This window comes from Oncorhynchus gorbuscha, linkage group LG26, assembly GCF_021184085.1.
Source record: "Oncorhynchus gorbuscha isolate QuinsamMale2020 ecotype Even-year linkage group LG26, OgorEven_v1.0, whole genome shotgun sequence".
NCBI lineage: Eukaryota > Metazoa > Chordata > Actinopteri > Salmoniformes > Salmonidae > Oncorhynchus > Oncorhynchus gorbuscha.
This window is the reverse complement of record NC_060198.1, coordinates 9,883,714-9,904,570: the sequence shown is the minus strand read 5'-3', so window position 1 is coordinate 9,904,570 and position 20,857 is coordinate 9,883,714. Positions and strand designations below refer to the sequence as shown.

Below are 20,857 nucleotides of genomic sequence, written 5' to 3'. Positions count from 1 at the left end.
GCCTGCCTGCCTGCCTGCCTGCCTGCCTGCCTGCCTGCCTGCCTGCCTGCCTGCCTGCCTGCCTGCCTGCCTGCCTGCCTGCCTGCCTGCCTGCCTGCCTGCCTGCCTGCCTGCCTGCCTGCCTGCCTACCTGCCTGCCTGCCTGCCTACCTGCCTACCATTGCTGGTTTGCCTCTGAAGCTAAACAGGGTTGGTTCTGGTCGGGACCTGGATGGGAGACCAGATGCTGCTAGAAGTGGTGTTGGAGGGCCAGTAGGAGGCCCTCTTTCCTCTGGTCCCCCCAAAAATGTATATCCCAATACCCCAGGGAAGTGATTGGAGAGATTGCCCTGTGTAGGGTGCTGTCTTAAATAAAGACTCTCTGTGGTCATTAAAGAGCCCATGGTACTTATCGTAAGAGTAGACGTGTTAACCCCGGTGTCCTGGCTCTCTGTGGTCACTAAAGAGCCCATGGTACTTATCGTAAGAGTAGGGGTGTTAACCCCGGTGTCCTGGCTAAATTCACAATCTGACCCTCATACCATCATGGCCACCTAATCATCCCTAGCTTCCAATTGGCTCATTCATCCCCTTCTTCTCCCCTGTAACTATTCCCCAGGTCATTGCCATAAATTAGATGTGTACAGTCAACTTATCTGGTAAAATAAGAGTAAGGAAGTGCAGGAAGCAGCCTCTCTAAGAAAGAGACAGGATACAAACCGGCACTGGTGGCATATATATCTCATATATCTATGAGCCATCCCACCCCTGGGTACCACAATGCCAGCTCCCCCTGTGCCATCTGGTGGGTAACGTCTGTGTACACACACACACACACACACACACACACACACACACACACACACACACACACACACACACACACACACACACACACACACACACACACACACACACACACACACACACACACACACACACACACACACACAGAGAGAGAGAGAAAGGAGAAAATGGGTGCTGAAGGCAGTTACATTACTCAGGCCTGAGAATCTGCTGTCTGAATTCTTTGTTCCTGTTTGACTGGCACAACAGATGAGATCAGTTTCACTCTCAGTGACAGTGACCACTGATCAAATCTGATTTTATTGGGTCAAATACACATGTTATTGTGGGTGTCGCGAAATGCTTGTGTTTCGAGCTACAGCAGTGCGGTATTATCTAACAAGGCAATATCTAACAATTTCCCAACAATACACACAAATCTAAAGTAAAGGAATGGAATTAATGTCCGCTTCTCGTCTCTAGCCTAGTCTGGCCGTAGGCCTAGTCAGAAACATTTCACCTTCCAAGGACCCTTCCTCCTCATTTATGAGCTACAAGAAAAACAACATTGGGGTTTGAGGATCCAGGCTTTTATAGAAAGCCTTTGCCTTCCTTTTATGAGTCAGAATAGCGGCCAGGCGTAAACATTGTTCTACAGAGCACTGGCAGCCTTCTGAAGCCTGCTGGGTCTCTGGCTGAGTCACCTGATTAAAACGGACCAGTGAAACTGTGACTACTACACATTCTAAACTTAACTCACGCTAATGACCCTAATTTGATGCGAAAGCCCCTTCAATACATGTTGCATCCAAACTGAAGACGAAGGGCCCCTAAGCCCAACAAAGCAGCTGTTGCTTATCCAAACGCAATGAGATGTTTGACCGGTAAAAACACGTGCCAAGCTGACCCCAGAATGAACCCCTCAAACACAACATCAAAGTATTTGTTCCACGTATTAACACTTCAAACTGACTACCAAACACAGTGTTTACCAGAACTCCGAAAACAGACAACTGTTACGACTGGGGTTGAAAAAAAGGCTAACTGACATTTCTGACTTGAGTGTGACAAGAGATTTAAGTGTTAAGGGAAAGCATGTGGAGCTGCTTTCCTTGCATGGATGAATGAATCAAATGGATGGATGAGACCCTAACAGCTGCTGTTTCCAGACTCCACATCTAGATTTGCTCCATTGGGAACCACTGGTTCGTTACACTCATCCTAGATCAATGGGGACCATGTGGACACTCATCCTAGATCAATGGGGACCGTGTGGACACTCATCCTAGATCAATGGGGACCGTGTGGACACTCATCCTTGATCAATGGGGACCGTGTGGACACTCATCCTTGATCAATGGGGACCGTGTGGACTCCCAGCACCTTGGTCAAATGAGGCGGATTCTATTTAAAAAGACATGAACGAACAAGGGTGGAAATAAGATGTTTCGAAGTTGAATTATCTTGTGTAACGAAAGCGGTTGAGATCTGAATGCTGAAGGCTAGTTACGCTACGCCGTCTCATAGGGGACTGCATTGGTGGCGGTTATGGTATCTGGATAGCACCCGTGTCTGCGTGCCACATCTAACCTCTCTACTGCCATGTAGAATGAATGCGGGCTCATAGAAGATTGTGAAGATTGAGCACGAGCTACATCGCTCCACCCCACACGTGAGGTTTCAGGCTCGGCGGTAGATTGACGGTTTCCTGTTTGTCAGTGGAGACACAACGGAAGAGGCCTAGACGAGAGAGCGAAAGAGACATCAATGAGAAATGTATCAGCTCGTACGCCACCTGAAGACTATGAAAAGTCAACATGTTAAAAAAGAAGAGAAGAAAGAAGAGAAAAGCATTTCTGATTCATTTCAAATGACAGCTACACGGACCATTTCAAGACCTTTGACTGGGAATTTGGGGGATTGTGTACATCATGCCAGCTGACAGCAGTGTTGCACTAGTACTACTATATAGCGTATCGAACCACAAACCATCTTAAAAAGCATAGCCACCACATTCCCCACTCCCCTCAAGGCTTGGTTGTCAATTCCGATTCAGTCAGTAAACTGAAATTCGAATTCTCCTCGTTGAAAAGCAATCCCCTTACCCAACATGCACCCTGTGCCCACCCGGTGCTCCTGGCCAGCCTACACGGCGTTCCCAAAGGAATGTTCCCCCCTCTCTCTCTCTCCAGGAATCTCTCCCACATCCCATTCAGATACAATCCGCCCAGTCTGCACCGGAGGATCCCTTACTGATTTACATGCAGCCATAACCAAACACTGTTCTGCTTTCATTCTGACATTCATAATATCCGGCACATTCTGACCCAAATACAATATTCAAGGAGTGTAATTCATATTATGAATTTCATTCAAACATGTTTGTAGAGTTATGAGACAATAGGTTGGTTGTCTGCGGAGAGATGTGCTTTCGGTTTGTTTTGGTTTCGATATATTAAATAATGCAATTTGGCGGAACCTTATTCAAAACGTGCTAACTGTCAGAACCTTTCCAATTTAAGCCACAACCTCTTTAGCTGCCTTTCTGTTGTGTTTTTCTTCTTCTCCGTTCTTTGAGGCCCGATTCACGAACTCCGGACACCACAGAGAAGGGAAACATGGGTGAGCGAGACCATGACAATCATTCATCTCATTCATCTCATTCATCTCATGCACAACGAGTAACTTGGCCTGATGTTGGGCCACGCGGTTTGAATTGTGCAGTCAATGATTGAGCTGGTCCATCCGGGACTGGTCTGGTCCTCGTTTCTTCACAAGACAACGGGTCATAAAGAATGAGAACTCCAGCACCAGTCATCCAATCCAGTTTCAAGGTCTCTGGACTTCTGAGGAGATCACAACAGTTAAGCTGCTTCCTCATAATTGGTGCAACACACATTGTGACAGATCCTATTTGCATGGCTGGGATAAGAGACAGTCTTCTCTTCAACCCTTTAGCACATGGATGCCAAGGATGTCATGCCTCTCCGTTTGGGCTTTGGGAGGAAGCATCGGCATCCTCTGCTTCTTGGTCACACACCGTTACTGATCCACTTAACAACACGGTCTGCTCTTTTTAAAGTCCCAGTTCCTAGGGGGTGACCTTGTGTCCCAGTAGCCTGGTCCCAGATCTGTTTGTTCCGTCTTGCCAACTCCATTTGTGTCAATTGTCACACCAGGACTTGGAGTTGGCAAGACTACACAAACAGATCTTTGATCAGGCTAGGGTCTCAGCCCAGCACCAACCAAATGGTCACCCCCCCCCATCTCTCTCACTCACTCCCTCTTCCCCCTTTTTTACAGGAGATGAAGCGATCGTTAAGTTTCATGCCTTCTGCTCTCTTGAGCAGATATGTGGATGGTAGGATTACACAGGGCAGTGTGGGAGAGGGCTGGCGGACGGGCACGGCAGGATGGCCCCCGGATCCTACTATTGGACATAGAGCAATAGTGACTATTGCAATGAGAGCAACTCCTCCTCTGTATAGCTTACTGTACAAGACACGCATGCAAGAGGCATTCTAGAATACATAGAGTACAGTCTTGTAAAGTCATTCTAGAATACATAGTGTACAGTATTGTAAAGTCATTCTAGAATACATAGAGTACAGTCTTGTAAAGTCATTCTAGAATACATAGAGTACAGTATTGTACAGTCATTCTAGAATACATAGAATACAGTCTTGTAAAGTCATTCTAGAATACATAGAGTACAGTCTTGTAAAGTCATTCTAGAATACATAGAGTACAGTCTTGTAAAGTCATTCTAGAATACATAGAGTACAGTATTGTACAGTCATTCTAGAATACATAGAGTACAGTATTGTAAAGTCATTCTAGAATACATAGAGTACAGTATTGTAAAGTCATTCTAGAATGCATAGAGTACAGTCTTATAGAGTCATTCTAGAATACATAGAGTACAGTATTGTACAGTCATTCTAGAATACATAGAGTACAGTATTGTAAAGTCATTCTAGAATACATAGAGTACAGTATTGTAAAGTCATTCTAGAATGCATAGAGTACAGTCTTATAGAGTCATTCTAGAATGCATAGAGTACAGTCTTATAGAGTCATTCTAGAATACATAGAGTACAGTATTGTACAGTCATTCTAGAATACATAGAGTACAGTATTGTAAAGTCATTCTAGAATACATAGAGTACAGTATTGTAAAGTCATTCTAGAATACATAGAGTACAGGCTTGTAAAGTCATTCTAGAATACATAGAGTACAGTATTGTACAGTCATTCTAGAATACATAGAGTACAGTATTGTAAAGTCATTCTAGAATACATAGAGTACAGTATTGTAAAGTCATTCTAGAATGCATAGAGTACAGTCTTATAGAGTCATTCTAGAATACATAGAGTACATTATTGTACAGTCATTCTAGAATACATAGAGTACAGTATTGTAAAGTAATTCTAGAATACATAGAGTACAGTATTGTAAAGTCATTCTAGAATGCATAGAGTACAGTCTTATAGAGTCATTCTAGAATACATAGAGTACAGTATTGTACAGTCATTCTAGAATACATAGAGTACAGTATTGTAAAGTCATTCTAGAATACATAGAGTACAGTATTGTAAAGTCATTCTAGAATACATAGAGTACAGTCTTGAAAAGTCATTCTAGAATACATAGAGTACAGTATTGTAAAGTCATTCTAGAATACATAGAGTACAGTATTGTAAAGTCATTCTAGAATACATAGAGTACAGTCTTATAGAGTCATTCTAGAATGCATAGAGTACAGTCTTATAGAGTCATTCTAGAATACATAGAGTACAGTATTGTACAGTCATTCTAGAATACATAGAGTACAGTATTGTAAAGTCATTCTAGAATACATAGAGTACAGTATTGTAAAGTCATTCTAGAATACATAGAGTACAGTCTTGTAAAGTCATTCTAGAATACATAGAGTACAGTATTGTAGTCATTCTAGAATACATAGAGTACAGTCTTGTAAAGTCATTCTAGAATACATAGAGTACAGTATTGTAAAGTCATTCTAGAATACATAGAGTACAGTATTGTAAAGTCATTCTAGAATACATAGAGTACAGTCTTGTAAAGTCATTCTAGAATACAGAGTACAGTCTTGTAGTCATTTACAAAAGTTCAATCAGGAAGGCTGGTCTGAATGCTGGTTTAACTTCAAGCAGCATAACACAATTCACTCTGTTTCCCATTATTTGGGCATAGTGGGAATGGATACAAATATATCATCATCATAGCGTTTTGTTCTGCTCTTCCTGTGTGGAATATCATTCACCTGCTTACCTTATAACCTATAAGTGTGGCACAATAATGCTCATTCCACATGTTTGCAAATTTAACCTACAGGTTCACTCTTGGGCAATTTAACCTACAGATTCACTCTTGGGCAATTTAACCTACGAGCTGGGCTCACTCTTGGGCAATTATCACTTTCCTCTCTCTCAACCAAGGGGTGTAAATCTTGGGATGCATTTATGCCAACTTACCAATGTTCTCTCAGTTCCTGTTTTCCAGCATCAGTTTGACAGCCATCCACCTCCCCACCACCAGCTATAATAACCTCCAGGCCCGTCATTGCAACTCCTTTCTGGGTTCCCGCTGCACAGCAAAGGGCTACCTGTCATCGGCATGTGGCTCGGAGACGAGGCCATACCCCAAACTATTTAATAAACACTCCATCCTCGGCCTTTGTGTCAGTTAGACCTGTACTTGATTGAACTCGGTACAAACATACAAACATTCGGTACAAACATTCCGATTGTAAAGGTCGGAGATTATCTGGTCACTCGTCCTGTTTGGTTAAACCCATGCTGGGTACTGTAAGTCCTCAAGCAGAAACAAAAGAGTGGAGAGCAATGCTGGACGCCCTGTTTCCCAAGAGGACCAAGTCAAGTGCTGGTGGTATGTACAGGATAAACATGGAATACGCCGTCCAACGTAAGGCTGACGTGCAGGTTCCGTCGACAACGCAGCAATAACAACTAACACAACATGGGAATCAAGTAAATGGCCCAGTAGAATAGAAGAAACATTTCAGCAGTAAGTATAATACAGGAAGGGTGAACTGTTTTGATTGAGATAAATGTGGTCATTTTTTGGGTTGGTCAACAACTTGGGGGTCAATGGAAGGCTGGAACAGTCCGTTGACTTGAGGCTAGGTACAGTAGGGGGACATACGTAACTGCCCTGTAGTGTACATCCAAGAGGATATCCCACTCACTCGATCTCTCATCCGTCCTTTGAACCAAAGGGAACCAGCTGATTAAGGAGGTCAACGTGCCACTTTACTGCAATAACACCATAGCATGCGATACAGTGGGCTTGAAGAATAGAACGGTGGACAGCACACACACACACACACACACACACACACACACACACACACACACACACACACACACACACACACACACACACACACACACACACACACACACACACACACACACACACACACACACACACACACACACACACACACACACACACACACACAGAGAGAAGCACTCCCCCTGCCTCCTCACACACGCTTCAGATGGCGGTGGGTGACGAATGCTACTGGCTCACTTCATCTTTCACTACAGCCGTCGCTCGTCAAGCCCCCTGAGAATGTGACCTTTGGCCCTGCGCGGCCCAAAGCAGATGGTGTTAAAAGACAGCTTTCCAAACGGGAACTTCTGGAACACAAAGATAATGACCTGCCCCCTTTACCCACCACAGAGACAGTGGCAGAGAGAGAGAGAAAGTGAGGGATGGAGAGAGAGAGAGAGTGAGGGATGGAGAGAGAGAGAGAGAGTGAGGGATGGAGAGAGAGAGAGAGAGAGTGAGGGATGGAGAGAGAGAGAGAGTGAGGGATGGAGAGAGAGAGAGAACATGAGGCAGGCTGTAAATACAGCGGCAGAGAGAGAGAGAGAGTGAGGGATGGAGAGAGAGAGAGAGTGAGGGATGGAGAGAGAGAGAGAACATGAGGCAGGCTGTAAATACAGCGGCAGAGAGAGAGAGAGAGAGTGAGGGATGGAGAGAGAGAGAGAACATGAGGCAGGCTGTAAATACAGCGGCAGAGAGAGAGAGAGAGTGAGGGATGGAGAGAGAGAGAGAACACGAGGCAGGCTGTAAATACAGCGGCAGAGAGAGAGAGAGAGAGAGTGAGGGATGGAGAGAGAGAGAGAACACGAGGCAGGCTGTAAATACAGCAGCAGAGAGAGAGAGAGAGAGAGAGTGAGGGATGGACAGAGAGAGAGAACATGAGGCAGGCTGTAAATACAGCGACAGAGTGAGAAATACGGAGAGAAGGAAACACAGTTGAGGATGATATAAGGGAGGAGAGAGGCCCACGCTACAAAGACAAGGTGAACGACAGAGAGCGAGAGAGAGAGAGCAAGATGGAGTCTATGAGAGAGGAGAGGAAGGCCCAGCATAGGTGCGGCCATTATTATGTTGTTGAGTGCCATGTCGGACACTGTGTGCGAACCAGCTGCTTTAAGTCATATACCTACCACAACACTATAAAACCCTACAGGCCTCTGAGAAAAAGGGAAGAGAGACTGAAAGGAAGTCATTCAGAGCAGCATTATAGGGAACTGGGGGAACTGGTGTATGGCAGTCACACGACCACCAAGTATGAAGTGGGAAGTTGGGTGGTTTAAAAAAATATATTAGATCCTCGCTGAAAACTGTTACTCTTCCTTATGAGAGGAAAATGTAATTACGTCGAGAGTGGAGGCCTCAGACAATACGGTGCCCTGAGAAGATACGGTGGGGTTATATCGTTCCGAGATATTTGTTTCATTTCGTGCCTGCGTGTGCTGCAATTAGCTACACATAAAAATGTCTCCAATTAGTTGTATTAGCCAGTTACCCCCTTTATATATTTCCACACATTGTGTTATTGGAAGATATGCAATTATGAGCCAAGAACAACCACAAGAACAAAGAAGTCAAATGAATGTTCCTTTGCGCATTAATAGGGGGCTTCAATAGACTTAAGAGAAAAGGGTTTACAGATGTCTGGGCATTAATCAAGTTGTTTTGCTCACATCTCCTAAGTAGTGTTTTCTACAGGGCCAGAAACATTGATCTCATTTCCCTGTTAACGACCTGACCGTGCTCCTCTACGTGAGAGGGATCACACAACAGGGTTCAAACAGGCTGGTACCCTTCAGGCAGCACAAACAGACTGGTACCCTTCAGGCAGCACAAACAGGCTGGTACCCTTCAGGCAGCACAAACAGGCTGGTACCCTTCAGGCAGCACAAACAGGCTGGTACCCTTCAGGCAGCACAAACAGGCTGGTACCCTTCAGGCAGCACAAACAGGCTGGTACCCTTCAGGCAGCACAAACAGGCTGGTACCCTTCAGGCAGCACAAACAGGCTGGTACCCTTCAGGCAGCACAAACAGGCTGGTACCCTTCAGGCAGCACAAACAGGCTGGTACCCTTCAGGCAGCACAAACAGACTGGTACCCTTCAGGCAGCACAAACAGGCTGGTACCCTTCAGGCAGCACAAACAGGCTGGTACCCTTCAGGCAGCACAAACAGGCTGGTACCCTTCAGGCAGCACAAACAGGCTGGTACCCTTCAGGCAGCACAAACAGGCTGGTACCCTTCAGGCAGCACAAACAGGTACCCTTCAGGCAGCACAAACAGGCTGGTACCCTTCAGGCAGCACAAACAGGCTGGTACCCTTCAGGCAGCACAAACAGGCTGGTACCCTTCAGGCAGCACAAACAGACTGGTACCCTTCAGGCAGCACAAACAGACTGGTACCCTTCAGGCAGCACAAACAGACTGGTACCCTTCAGGCAGCACAAACAGACTGGTACCCTTCAGGCAGCACAAACAGACTGGTACCCTTCAGGCAGCACAAACAGGCTGGTACCCTTCAGGCAGCACAAACAGGCTGGTACCCTTCAGGCAGCACAAACAGGCTGGTACCCTTCAACAAACAGGCTGGTACCCTTCAGGCAGCACAAACAGGCTGGTACCCTTCAGGCAGCACAAACAGGCTGGTACCCTTCAGGCAGCACAAACAGGCTGGTACCCTTCAGGCAGCACAAACAGGCTGGTACCCTTCAGGCAGCACAAACAGGCTGGTACCCTTCAGGCAGCACAAACAGGCTGGTACCCTTCAGGCAGCACAAACAGACTGGTACCCTTCAGGCAGCACAAACAGACTGGTACCCTTCAGGCAGCACAAACAGACTGGTACCCAGCACAAACAGCACTGGTACCCTTCAGGCACAAACAGACTGGTACCCTTCAGGCAGCACAAACAGACTGGTACCCTTCAGGCAGCACAAACAGACTGGTACCCTTCAGGCAGCACAAACAGACTGGTACCCTTCAGGCAGCACAAACAGGCTGGTACCCTTCAGGCAGCACAAACAGGCTGGTACCCTTCAGGCAGCACAAACAGGCTGGTACCCTTCAGGCAGCACAAACAGGCTGGTACCCTTCAGGCAGCACAAACAGGCTGGTACCCTTCAGGCAGCACAAACAGGCTGGTACCCTTCAGGCAGCACAAACAGACTGGTACCCTTCAGGCAGCACAAACAGACTGGTACCCTTCAGGCAGCACAAACAGACTGGTACCCTTCAGGCAGCACAAACAGACTGGTACCCTTCAGGCAGCACAAACAGACCCTGGTACCCTTCAGGCAGCACAAACAGACTGGTACCCTTCAGGCAGCACAAACAGGCTGGTACCCTTCAGGCAGCACAAACAGGCTGGTACCCTTCAGGCAGCACAAACAGGCTGGTACCCTTCAGGCAGCACAAACAGGCTGGTACCCTTCAGGCAGCACAAACAGGCTGGTACCCTTCAGGCAGCACAAACAGGCTGGTACCCTTCAGGCAGCACAAACAGGCTGGTACCCTTCAGGCAGCACAAACAGGCTGGTACCCTTCAGGCAGCACAAACAGGCTGGTACCCTTCAGGCAGCACAAACAGGCTGGTACCCTTCAGGCAGCACAAACAGGCTGGTACCCTTCAGGCAGCACAAACAGGCTGGTACCCTTCAGGCAGCACAAACAGACTGGTACCCTTCAGGCAGCACAAACAGACTGGTACCCTTCAGGCAGCACAAACAGACTGGTACCCTTCAGGCAGCACAAACAGACTGGTACCCTTCAGGCAGCACAAACAGACTGGGTTCAGGCAGCACAAACCTGGTACCCTTCAGGCAGCACAAACAGGCTGGTACCCTTCAGGCAGCACAAACAGGCTGGTACCCTTCAGGCAGCACAAACAGGCTGGTACCCTTCAGGCAGCACAAACAGGCTGGTACCCTTCAGGCAGCACAAACAGGCTGGTACCCTTCAGGCAGCACAAACAGGCTGGTACCCTTCAGGCAGCACAAACAGGCTGGTACCCTTCAGGCAGCACAAACAGGCTGGTACCCTTCAGGCAGCACAAACAGGCTGGTACCCTTCAGGCAGCACAAACAGGCTGGTACCCTTCAGGCACAAACAGGCTGGTACCCTTCAGGCAGCACAAACAGGCTGGTACCCTTCAGGCAGCACAAACAGGCTGGTACCCTTCAGGCAGCACAAACAGGCTGGTACCCTTCAGGCAGCACAAACAGGCTGGTACCCTTCAGGCAGCACAAACAGGCTGGTACCCTTCAGGCAGCACAAACAGGCTGGTACCCTTCAGGCAGCACAAACAGGCTGGTACCCTTCAGGCAGCACAAACAGGCTGGTACCCTTCAGGCAGCACAAACAGGCTGGTACCCTTCAGGCAGCACAAACAGGCTGGTACCCTTCAGGCAGCACAAACAGGCTGGTACCCTTCAGGCAGCACAAACAGGCTGGTACCCTTCAGGCAGCACAAACAGGCTGGTACCCTTCAGGCAGCACAAACAGGCTGGTACCCTTCAGGCAGCACAAACAGGCTGGTACCCTTCAGGCAGCACAAACAGGCTGGTACCCTTCAGGCAGCACAAACAGACTGGTACCCTTCAGGCAGCACAAACAGGCTGGTACCCTTCAGGCAGCACAAACTGTAGCCCAGCAGCTGTAAACACGTTACAGCTTAATATACTTTAATATAACGTCAGTGTCTGTTACTCTAAAACGGTGGTGAAATAATGAATGATGGACTAAACACCTGTAACAGAGTTGGTTATGTTTCCTCTTGACACCGCAGAAATATGTAGTCAATGTTTACGTATTCCTATTGGTTGGTTGAATTTACATGTCAATGAGGTGTTATGACATTGGTCAGGGGGAGATCGTGAACGTAAATTCTTCCCGGTAGTGACACGCAAGCGGTAGGTCAAGTTCTGAAATACTATTTTTTTTTAAATGTTATATTTACAATGTGTACGAGTTCATTATGTACATATCCTGATGTGTATATACACCGAGTTTACAAAACATTAAGAGCACCAGCTCCTTCCATGACAGAGACTGACCAGGTGAAAGCTATGACCCCTTATTGATGTCACTTGTTAAATCCACATCAAATCAGCGTAGACGAAGACAGGTTAAAGAAGGATTTTGATTCATGGATTGTGTGTGTGTGTGTGTGTGCGCCATTCAGAGGGTGAAGGGGCAAGACAGAAATAACGTAAGTGCCTTTGTACAGGGTTTGGTAGCAGCGGTTTGTGTCAAGAACTGCAACGCTGCTGGGTTTCTCACACTCAACAGTTTCCCGTGTGTATCAAGAATGGTCCACCACCCAAAGGACATCCAGCCAACTTGACAAGTTTGGGAAGCATTGGAGTCAACATGGGCCAGAATCCCTGTGGAACCCTTTCGGCACTTTGTAGAGTCCATGCCTCCGACGAACTGAGGCTGTTCTGAGGGCAAAAAGGGTGCAACTCAATATTCCTAACGTGTGGTGTACTCAGTGCATACGTGTACTTTACCTGTTCGATACTGGCCGGAAGTGTGGGATGTGCTTTCGTATGTTATTGCTTGTAAGAGTGAGTTAGCTCGCTCGAGAAAGGCCCCTGCTAATTCACAGTTATTTCCATGCCAAGCGCGGAATCACGAATCTACAGCCATCAACATACTGTTGTCCTGCACGTCTGATGTGCTTCCTTGTGTCCAACGTCAGAATAAACACCAATCGACTGGGGCCGCCGGCTGGACAGTCCTTTCTTTAAAAACACAAAACGCAAGAGAGCTAGAAGTACGGTCACATCTGTTACACTGGTGCTGAGACTGGTGCACACACACACACACACACACAAATGTTGACTGCAGTTTAAGCTAACAGTATCCCTCCTTGGTCGTATAGGGATACAGTGTGGCGGACACTCCGAGGCAAGGACATCTAGAACATCTGACGTGTACTATGGTGTGACGACTGGGGCAGAAAGCTACACTGCTGCGTCTTGTTCTACTGTCTTCAACAGTCGCTGTCTATTGGTGGATTGTGTACAATTACAACCTGTCGAACGCTGGGTAAAATGGAGGTCGTGTGGCCAAGAACTGGAACTACTGCAACTAGAAGCCATGTGGCTGATATGTTCAACAGCAGAAACAGGGAACGGAACATGGTCAGTCACATAAGACGGGGCACAAACGTGGTTCTTTCTTGAGAGGCAGGTGAAGCGGAGGGGCTGGGGGTGGGTTGGGGGCTGGGGGTGGGTTGGGGGCTGGGGGTGGGTTGTAAAGGAATGGGCCGCTCTTCCATTGAAGAAAGTCTCATGCAGAAAATGTGGCCTGACGCTTCGCCTTGAACTTGCAACAGCAACCCACCAGAGAGCAGATGCATGGGGTTGCCAAAATTAAATCATACTTACCAATCCACTGCAATTGATCAAAGTCAAGCCAGAACATTCGACACAGGGAGCAATTAGGACTAACATGATTGGTCAATAAATACTCCCCACCCATTTAAGCAGATTGATTATTCAAGCTGAATGGGGCCGAGCACAAAGGAAAGAGGGGGTAGAGAGAGGGGGATGAGAAACAGATAGAGAGAGGGGGGTAACCTAAAAGAGAGGGAGCAGTAACCCCCCAAACTCTCCCAGAGAGCACAATGGAACAAGAGAAAGACCGATAGAAAAAAAATGGTCTGGTCTGAATATTATTATGACACCGTTCCAATCCCTGACAAATACAGCTGTCACACACACACTACACGGTTCAGCTCCAAAACCCCATCCAGACAGGACACACACACACACACAGACAGACTGAACAACCCCACCAGCCCTCTCTTTCCTTTCTATCACTCCTCCAGCCTTTCTACAATCGGAAATCACACACACAAATCAGAGAAACAAGAAGCCGTAGCATGTTATGAATGAACAGAAAACCAGAGACACTCACCCTAGCCTCTCTCTCTTCCCTCTCAGCCACCCTGATCTCTGCTCCAGCTGGGCAGGCTCTGCTGCTGCTCCCAGGCCCCGCCCCCACAGCCTGGACACATGACCCACCACTCTACACCCAAGCAGGCCAGCCAGGCGGCCAGCAGCAGGCATGCCACACCCCTCATTCAGGGAGAGTTGAATGGGGAGCATTGTGAATGTGCTGGACACATTGTGTGTGTGTGTGTGTGTGTGTGTGTGTGTGTGTGTGTGTGTGTGTGTGTGTGTGTGTGTGTGTGTGTGTGTGTGTGTGTGTGTGTGTGTGTGTGTGTGTGTGTGTAGGGGGAGGGGGGGCAGTTGGAAATGGGAGGAAAGGAGTGTGTTATAAGAGTGCATATGTTTAAGGAATGGAGAGAAAAGGGTGTATGTGTTTGACAGGAAAAGGAAAAGTGAGTGTGTGTAAGAGGTGGAAACGGAAAGATTAAAGAACATGTGACAGTTTGCACGAGCTTAGAAAGGAGAAAAAAGTGTGTAACAAATGTGTATTCAGTGAAAGAGAGTATGTGTGTTGATGTCCATCTGCCCCTTCCCTTCCAATGCTCAGCGCAGTGTCTCTCCCTGTATGTGTGTGTGTTGATGTCCATCTGCCCCTTCCCTTCCAATGCTCAGCGCAGTGTCTCTCCCTGTATGTGTGTGTGTTGATGTCCATCTGCCCCTTCCCTCCCAATGCTCAGCGCAGTGTCTCTCCCTGTATGTGTGTGTGTTGATGTCCATCTGTCCCTTCCCTTCCAATGCTCAGCGCAGTGTCTCTCCCTGTATGTGTGTGTGTTGATGTCCATCTGCCCCTTCCCTTCCAATGCTCAGCGCAGTGTCTCTCCCTGTATGTGTGTGTGTTGATGTCCATCTGCCCCTTCCCTTCCAATGCTCAGCGCAGTGTCTCTCCCTGTATGTGTGTGTGTTGATGTCCATCTGTCCCTTCCCTCCCAATGCTCAGCGCAGTGTCTCTCCCTGTATGTGTGTGTGTGTGTTGATGTCCATCTGCCCCTTCCCTCCCAATGCTCAGCGCAGTGTCTCTCCCTGTATGTGTGTGTGTGTTGATGTCCATCTGCCCCTTCCCTCCCAATGCTCAGCGCAGTGTCTCTCCCTGTATGTGTGTGTGTGTGTTGATGTCCATCTGTCCCTTCCCTCCCAATGCTCAGCGCAGTGTCTCTCCCTGTATGTGTGTGTGTGTGTGTGTGTGTGTGTATGTGTATGTGTATGTGTATGTGTATGTGTATGTGTATGTGTGTGTGTATGCACACTGTGTGTGTGTGTGTGTGTGTATGTGTATGTGTATGTGTATGTGTATGTGTATGTGTATGTGTATGCACACTGTGTGTGTGTGTGTGTGTGTGTATGTGTATGTGTATGTGTATGTGTATGTGTATGTGTATGTGTATGTGTGTGTGTATGCACACTGTGTGTGTACTGTGAGGAGGCCACTGGCTCTTTTCCTCCAGGGTTAAAATGAGTCTCCATCCATCACATTAATGCCTCATACAGCCCCATGACTAAAGGAATATGTCCCAGATAACAAATGAATACCATCCCACAGTCATCAGACTCCGCATGAAACATTCTAACAGCTCTGTCGACTGTACTTCAAAACATTCTGAACTGTATAAGAGTACAATGTGTGACTTCCTTTTGGTCTCATACGTTGACTTGTTGCCTGCAATAACTGCGGATCTCGGTCATGTCTACATACAGTGATATACGTTAGCGTGGTATATTCCTTGGGTTTCCTAGCTGCAGTCACTTGCTACGTGGGCCTCTCCATGCAACGTCTGTGGAATTGTGTCTATCATAAATCTGTATTCATACTTATGAAAATCACAATCCTTTCAATGCCGGAAACACTCTTCCTTCTTATCCGATTACTGGAATTAAGAGAGAAATGTGTTTTTATCACAAGCGGGTGGAAAGATGGAAAGAGAAACATCTCAGTACTGCACTTACCTAAACAAGCTTTTCCCACCACATTTGCAAGCTGATGTGAGGCCCAAGAGACGTTTTCTCCTCTTCAGCACAAACGCTTCCTTCCTGTCATGGTGTTGGTGTATGTATTGGACCACATGGTTTGTGTATGTATTGGACCAAAATGGTTTGTGCACCTGGCCCTATAGGCATCCGGTCTCAGTCTCAGTGAGAGATAGATATGAGCGAGCAGGTCGTCTTCTCTTGAGCTAATACAGAACGTCACCCGCAGGCTCGTCGGGTTGAGGCTCTATTTGGAATACATCAGTAGCGTGTCTGTTTATCCCCCCCCCCCCCCCCCAAAAAAACTTCATATTGAAGCCAGGCAAGCTGCATGTGGTTTCTGATTCAATGTAGGGCAGGTTATGCAGTATGCCCTGCATTGTCAATGATTTGTTCATCTGCAGCATAAAACACTGCAGCACAGACGTTGTTTGTTTGTTGCTCTCCCTCGTCTTGGGAGAACCCAGAGATCGACAGGGACTGAATCAATGACCGCCATACATTTAGCTGGTCCTGTGGAATATCAGCTAGTTTGGAAGGATCATCCTTGTCACGATGAGCGAATTCTAAATTGAAACTCAAGCTTTGCTCATTGACCGAGTCTATTTCGGTGCTCCAAATGGTCGCAAAATGACTAAGTCGCCGGGCCCATAGAAATAGAAGTCCTAGAACAGGCATCCTCCGATTACTACTGTACGCTCATGACCATAGCAACTGATCCGAGTCCAGCCCTTCAGCCCTTTAGCTAATAGACCTCAGAAGACTTTTTTTGGCAAAGAGAAGTCTGTGGGTGAGAGATCACATTCAGACTTCCTTCCTTATCTTGATTGCATGCCACGATAACGAGATGAGACCCTGGAGCCACGTCCTTGTTTTGCAGTTGCAAACAAACATTTGAATTATTGTGCCAGAACCTTATTAAATGACCCAGTTCTTAGGCGGCTGTTGCTCTGTTGGCTGAACGTCTCGCCAGAGCTTTGTTTGTCATTCTGTTTGTTTTGTCATTTACCCCACTTCTGGAGGCCATTTTGAGGCCAGCTTCGTATAATCACATCAAACTGTGTGGGCCGAACAGGCAACTGGAGACCCATGCAGGCACAACCCCAGAGGGGAGCTCTCTGATTGGACTAGAGGTCAGATCTGATTGGAGGAGGCCCACACAGTGATTAGAACACATGGAGCTGATTAACCAAGTCACCTCAATGACTCAGCAGAGAGAGAGTGACTCACACAGACATTCAGCCTCCCACCCAGAGAGATGGAAGAAGGGATAAAGAAGGGATGAAGAAGGACAGCGGAGGAGGAGGGAGAGAACATCTGGCCAAGCTTATCTGGGAAGGAGAGAAACAAGCGACTTCCTGTTGAGCTGTAGCCGAGGCTGCTCTGCTCCCCTGTGGTGCAGATGGAGACAGCATGTGAGGATGCATGCAACCAGATGAAAACAGCTGAGGCCTGGGTGCATCTCTCTAGTCCAAAGGGGCTTCCTCTCCTCGTCTCCTTCTCGTCGTCCACACTCATCTGAAGGAACCGGATAAGTGATAGCAAATTCCCACCAGGATTAGATCAGTGCAGGTGAAGGAAAGCAGACGGAGAGAGGTAGCTCCTTTACACTATTGAGATGAACCCATAATCTCATGGCACCACATGGGAGACATGGTATAGGCAGAAAAAGGCCCGTTTTAGAGTTAGGGACCGACTTCTGACTGTGTGACCAGACCAGGATAAACTCTGACCTTAGTCACAGGGTCAGGAAAACCCAAACTCTGCACCCTGAAGACATTACGTTTGTGCAGTCCATTTCTAGTCCTTCTGTAGCTCATTTGGTAGAGCATGGCGCACCCAGGGTAGTGGGTTCAATCCCGGGATCATTACGTAGAATGTATGCACACATGACTGTAAGTCGCAGCGTCTTAAATGGCATATATTATTATTATTATTATTAATCCTCCATATACACACACAGTAGTACTCCCTCGGGGACTGTGCTGCACTCCAGCTACACGATCCCTCCAACTCTGCTCCTGACTCATCGCAGACCTCCGCTTGTATGTTGCTCTTCAAGGTTAAAGTAAACCTGGCCTAGTTTGCTTTCATCTGCACTTTTCTGCACTCGAGGCACACACACGCACACGCACACACACACACACACACACACACACACACACACACACACACACACACACACACACACACACACACACACACACACACACACACACACACACACACACACACACACACACACACACACACACACTCTCTCTCTTTTGAAAGACCCATGCGCCTGTTGTTTGAACAGCTGCCGCAAAGTAGATTAACTGTCGGAATTTGTGGTCAGAGGTTTGTTTTAGCCAAGGTGTTTATCTAATGGATTGTTTCCTCTCAGTTTTACAGTGACACTTCCCAACTGTGTTACATAACAGAGCCAAATAACTCCCAGATATATACATACATACAGTTCAAGATTACATACACCTGAGCCAAATACATTTAAACTCAGTTTTTCACAATTCCTGACATTTAATCCTAGTAAATATTCCATGTCTTAGGTCAGTTAGGATCACCACTTTATTTTAAGAAGGTGAAATGTCAGAATAATAGTAGAGAGAATGATTTATTTCAGCTTTTATTTCTTTCATCACATTCCAAGTAGGTCAGAAGTTTACATACACTCAATTAGTATTTGGTAGCATTGCCTTTAAATTGTTTAACATGGGTCAAACGTTTCGGGTAGCCTTCCACAAACTTCCCACAATAAGTTGGGTGAATTTTGGCCCATTCCTCCTGACAGAGCTGGTGTAACGGAGTCAGGTTTGTAGGCCTCCTTGCTCGCACATGCTTTTTCAGTTCTGCCCACAAATTGTCTATAGGATTGAGGTCAGGGCTTTGTGATGGCCACTCCAAAACCTTGACTTTGTTGTCCTTAAGACATTTTGCAACAACTTTGAAAATATGCTTGGGGTCATTTTCCATTTGGAAGACCCATTTGTGACCAAGCTTTAACTTCCTGACTGAAGTCTTGAGATGTTGCTTCAATATATCCACATCATTTTCCTACCTCATGAAGCCATCTATTTTGTGAAGTGCATCAGTCCCTCCTGCAGCAAAGCACCCCCACAACATGATGCTGCCACCCCCGTGCTTTACGGTTGGGATGGTGTTCTTCGGCTTGCAAGCCTCCCTCTTTCCTCCAGACATAACGATGGTCATTACGGTCAAACAGTTCTGTTTTTGTTTCATCAGACCAGAGGACATTTCTCCAAAAATGTATGATAATTGTCCCCATGTGCAGTTGCAAACCGTAGTCTGGATTTTTTTAATGGTGGTTCTGGGGTAGTGGCTTCTTCCTTGCTGAGCGGCCTTTCAGGTTATGTCGATATAGGACTCGTTTTACTGTGGATATAGAAACTTTTGTACCTGACGGCTGGTATGACGGCTGTGTGGTCCCATGGTGTTTATACTTGTGTACTTGCGTACTATTGTTTGTACAGATGAATGTGGTACCTTCAGGCATTTGGAAATTGCTCCCAAGGATGAACCAGAATTGTGGAGGTCTTGGCTGATTTCTTTTGATTTTCCCATGATGTCAAGAGGCACTGAGTTTGAAGGTAGGCCTTGAAATACATCCACAGGTACAACTCCAATTGACTCAAATGATGTCAATTAGCCTATCAGAAACTTCTAAAGACATAATTGTCTGGAATATTCCAAGCTGTTTAAAGGCGCAGTCAACTTAGTGTATGTAAACTGCTGACGCACTGGAATTGTGATACAGTGAATTATAAGTGAAATAATCTGTAAACAATTGTTGAAAAAATTAATTGTGTCATGCACAAAGTAGATGTCCTAACCGACTTGCAAAAACTATAGTTTGTTAACAAGATATTTGTGGAGTGGTTGAAAAATGAGTTTTAATGACTCCAACATAAGTGTATGTAAACTTCCGACTTCAACTGTCCATACAGTAGATAGAGAGAGCGTGCTAGAGAGCACTAGAGAGAGGGAGAGAGAGCTAGATGGGGAGAGAGAGAGGGGAGAGAGAGCTAGAGTGAGAGAGAGCGCAAGAGCTAGGGTGCGAGAGCACGCTAGAGCGAGAGAGCGCGCTAGAGCGAGAGAGCGAGATAAGGAGAGAGAACGAGAGAGCTAGAGAGAGCTAGAGAGCGAGAGCTAGAACTAGAGGGAGCCAGAGCTAGAGAGAGAGCTAGAGAGAGAGCTAGAGAGAGAGCTACAGAGAGCTAGAGAGAGCTAGAGAGAGCTAGAGAGAGAGCTAGAGAGCTAGAGAGAGCTAGAGAGAGCTAGAGAGAGAGCTAGAGAGCTAGAGAGAGCTAGAGAGCTAGAGGGAGAGCTAGAGCTAGAGAGAGCTAGAGAGAGCTTGAGAGAGAGCTAGATAGAGCTCGAGAGCGAGAGCTAGAGAGAGCTCAAGAGAGAGAGAGCTAGAGAGAGTTCAAGAGAGAGCGAGAGCTAGAGAGAGAGCTAGAGAGAGAGAGAGAGCTAGAGAGAGCTAGAGAGAGCGAGAGCTAGAACTAGAGGGAGCCAGAGCTAGAGAGAGAGCTAGAGAGAGAGCTAGAGAGCTAGAGAGCGAGAGAGCGAGAGAGCGAGAGAGCTAGAGCTAGAGAGAGAGCTAGAGCTAGAGCTAGAGAGAGAGCTAGAACTAGAGAGAGAGAGAGCTAGAGAGAGAGAGAGAGCTAGAGAGAGGTAGAGAGAGCTAGAGAGAGCGAGAGCTAGAACTAGAGGGAGCCAGAGCTAGAGAGAGAGCTAGAGAGAGAGCTAGAGAGCTAGAGAGCTAGAGAGAGAGCT

The 20,857-nt window shown here is 47.0% G+C and overlaps 1 protein-coding gene across 8 annotated transcripts in view; it reads right to left on the bottom strand.

The window, feature by feature from the left end:
* Nucleotides 1-20,857, bottom strand: part of LOC124015245 (septin-9-like) — a 100,321-nt gene that overhangs the window by 23,091 nt on the left and 56,373 nt on the right. The window contains exon 1 of one of the 8 annotated variants that reach the window (XM_046330332.1): nucleotides 16,040-16,192. The exons of 6 other annotated variants lie outside the window; for them this stretch is intronic. The gene's annotated coding sequence lies outside the window, so the exon portion shown is untranslated. Of the gene's footprint in view, nucleotides 1-14,063; nucleotides 14,148-16,039; nucleotides 16,193-20,857 lie in introns of those variants that run through there. One more of the 8 variants, XM_046330331.1, reaches the window with a different exon arrangement.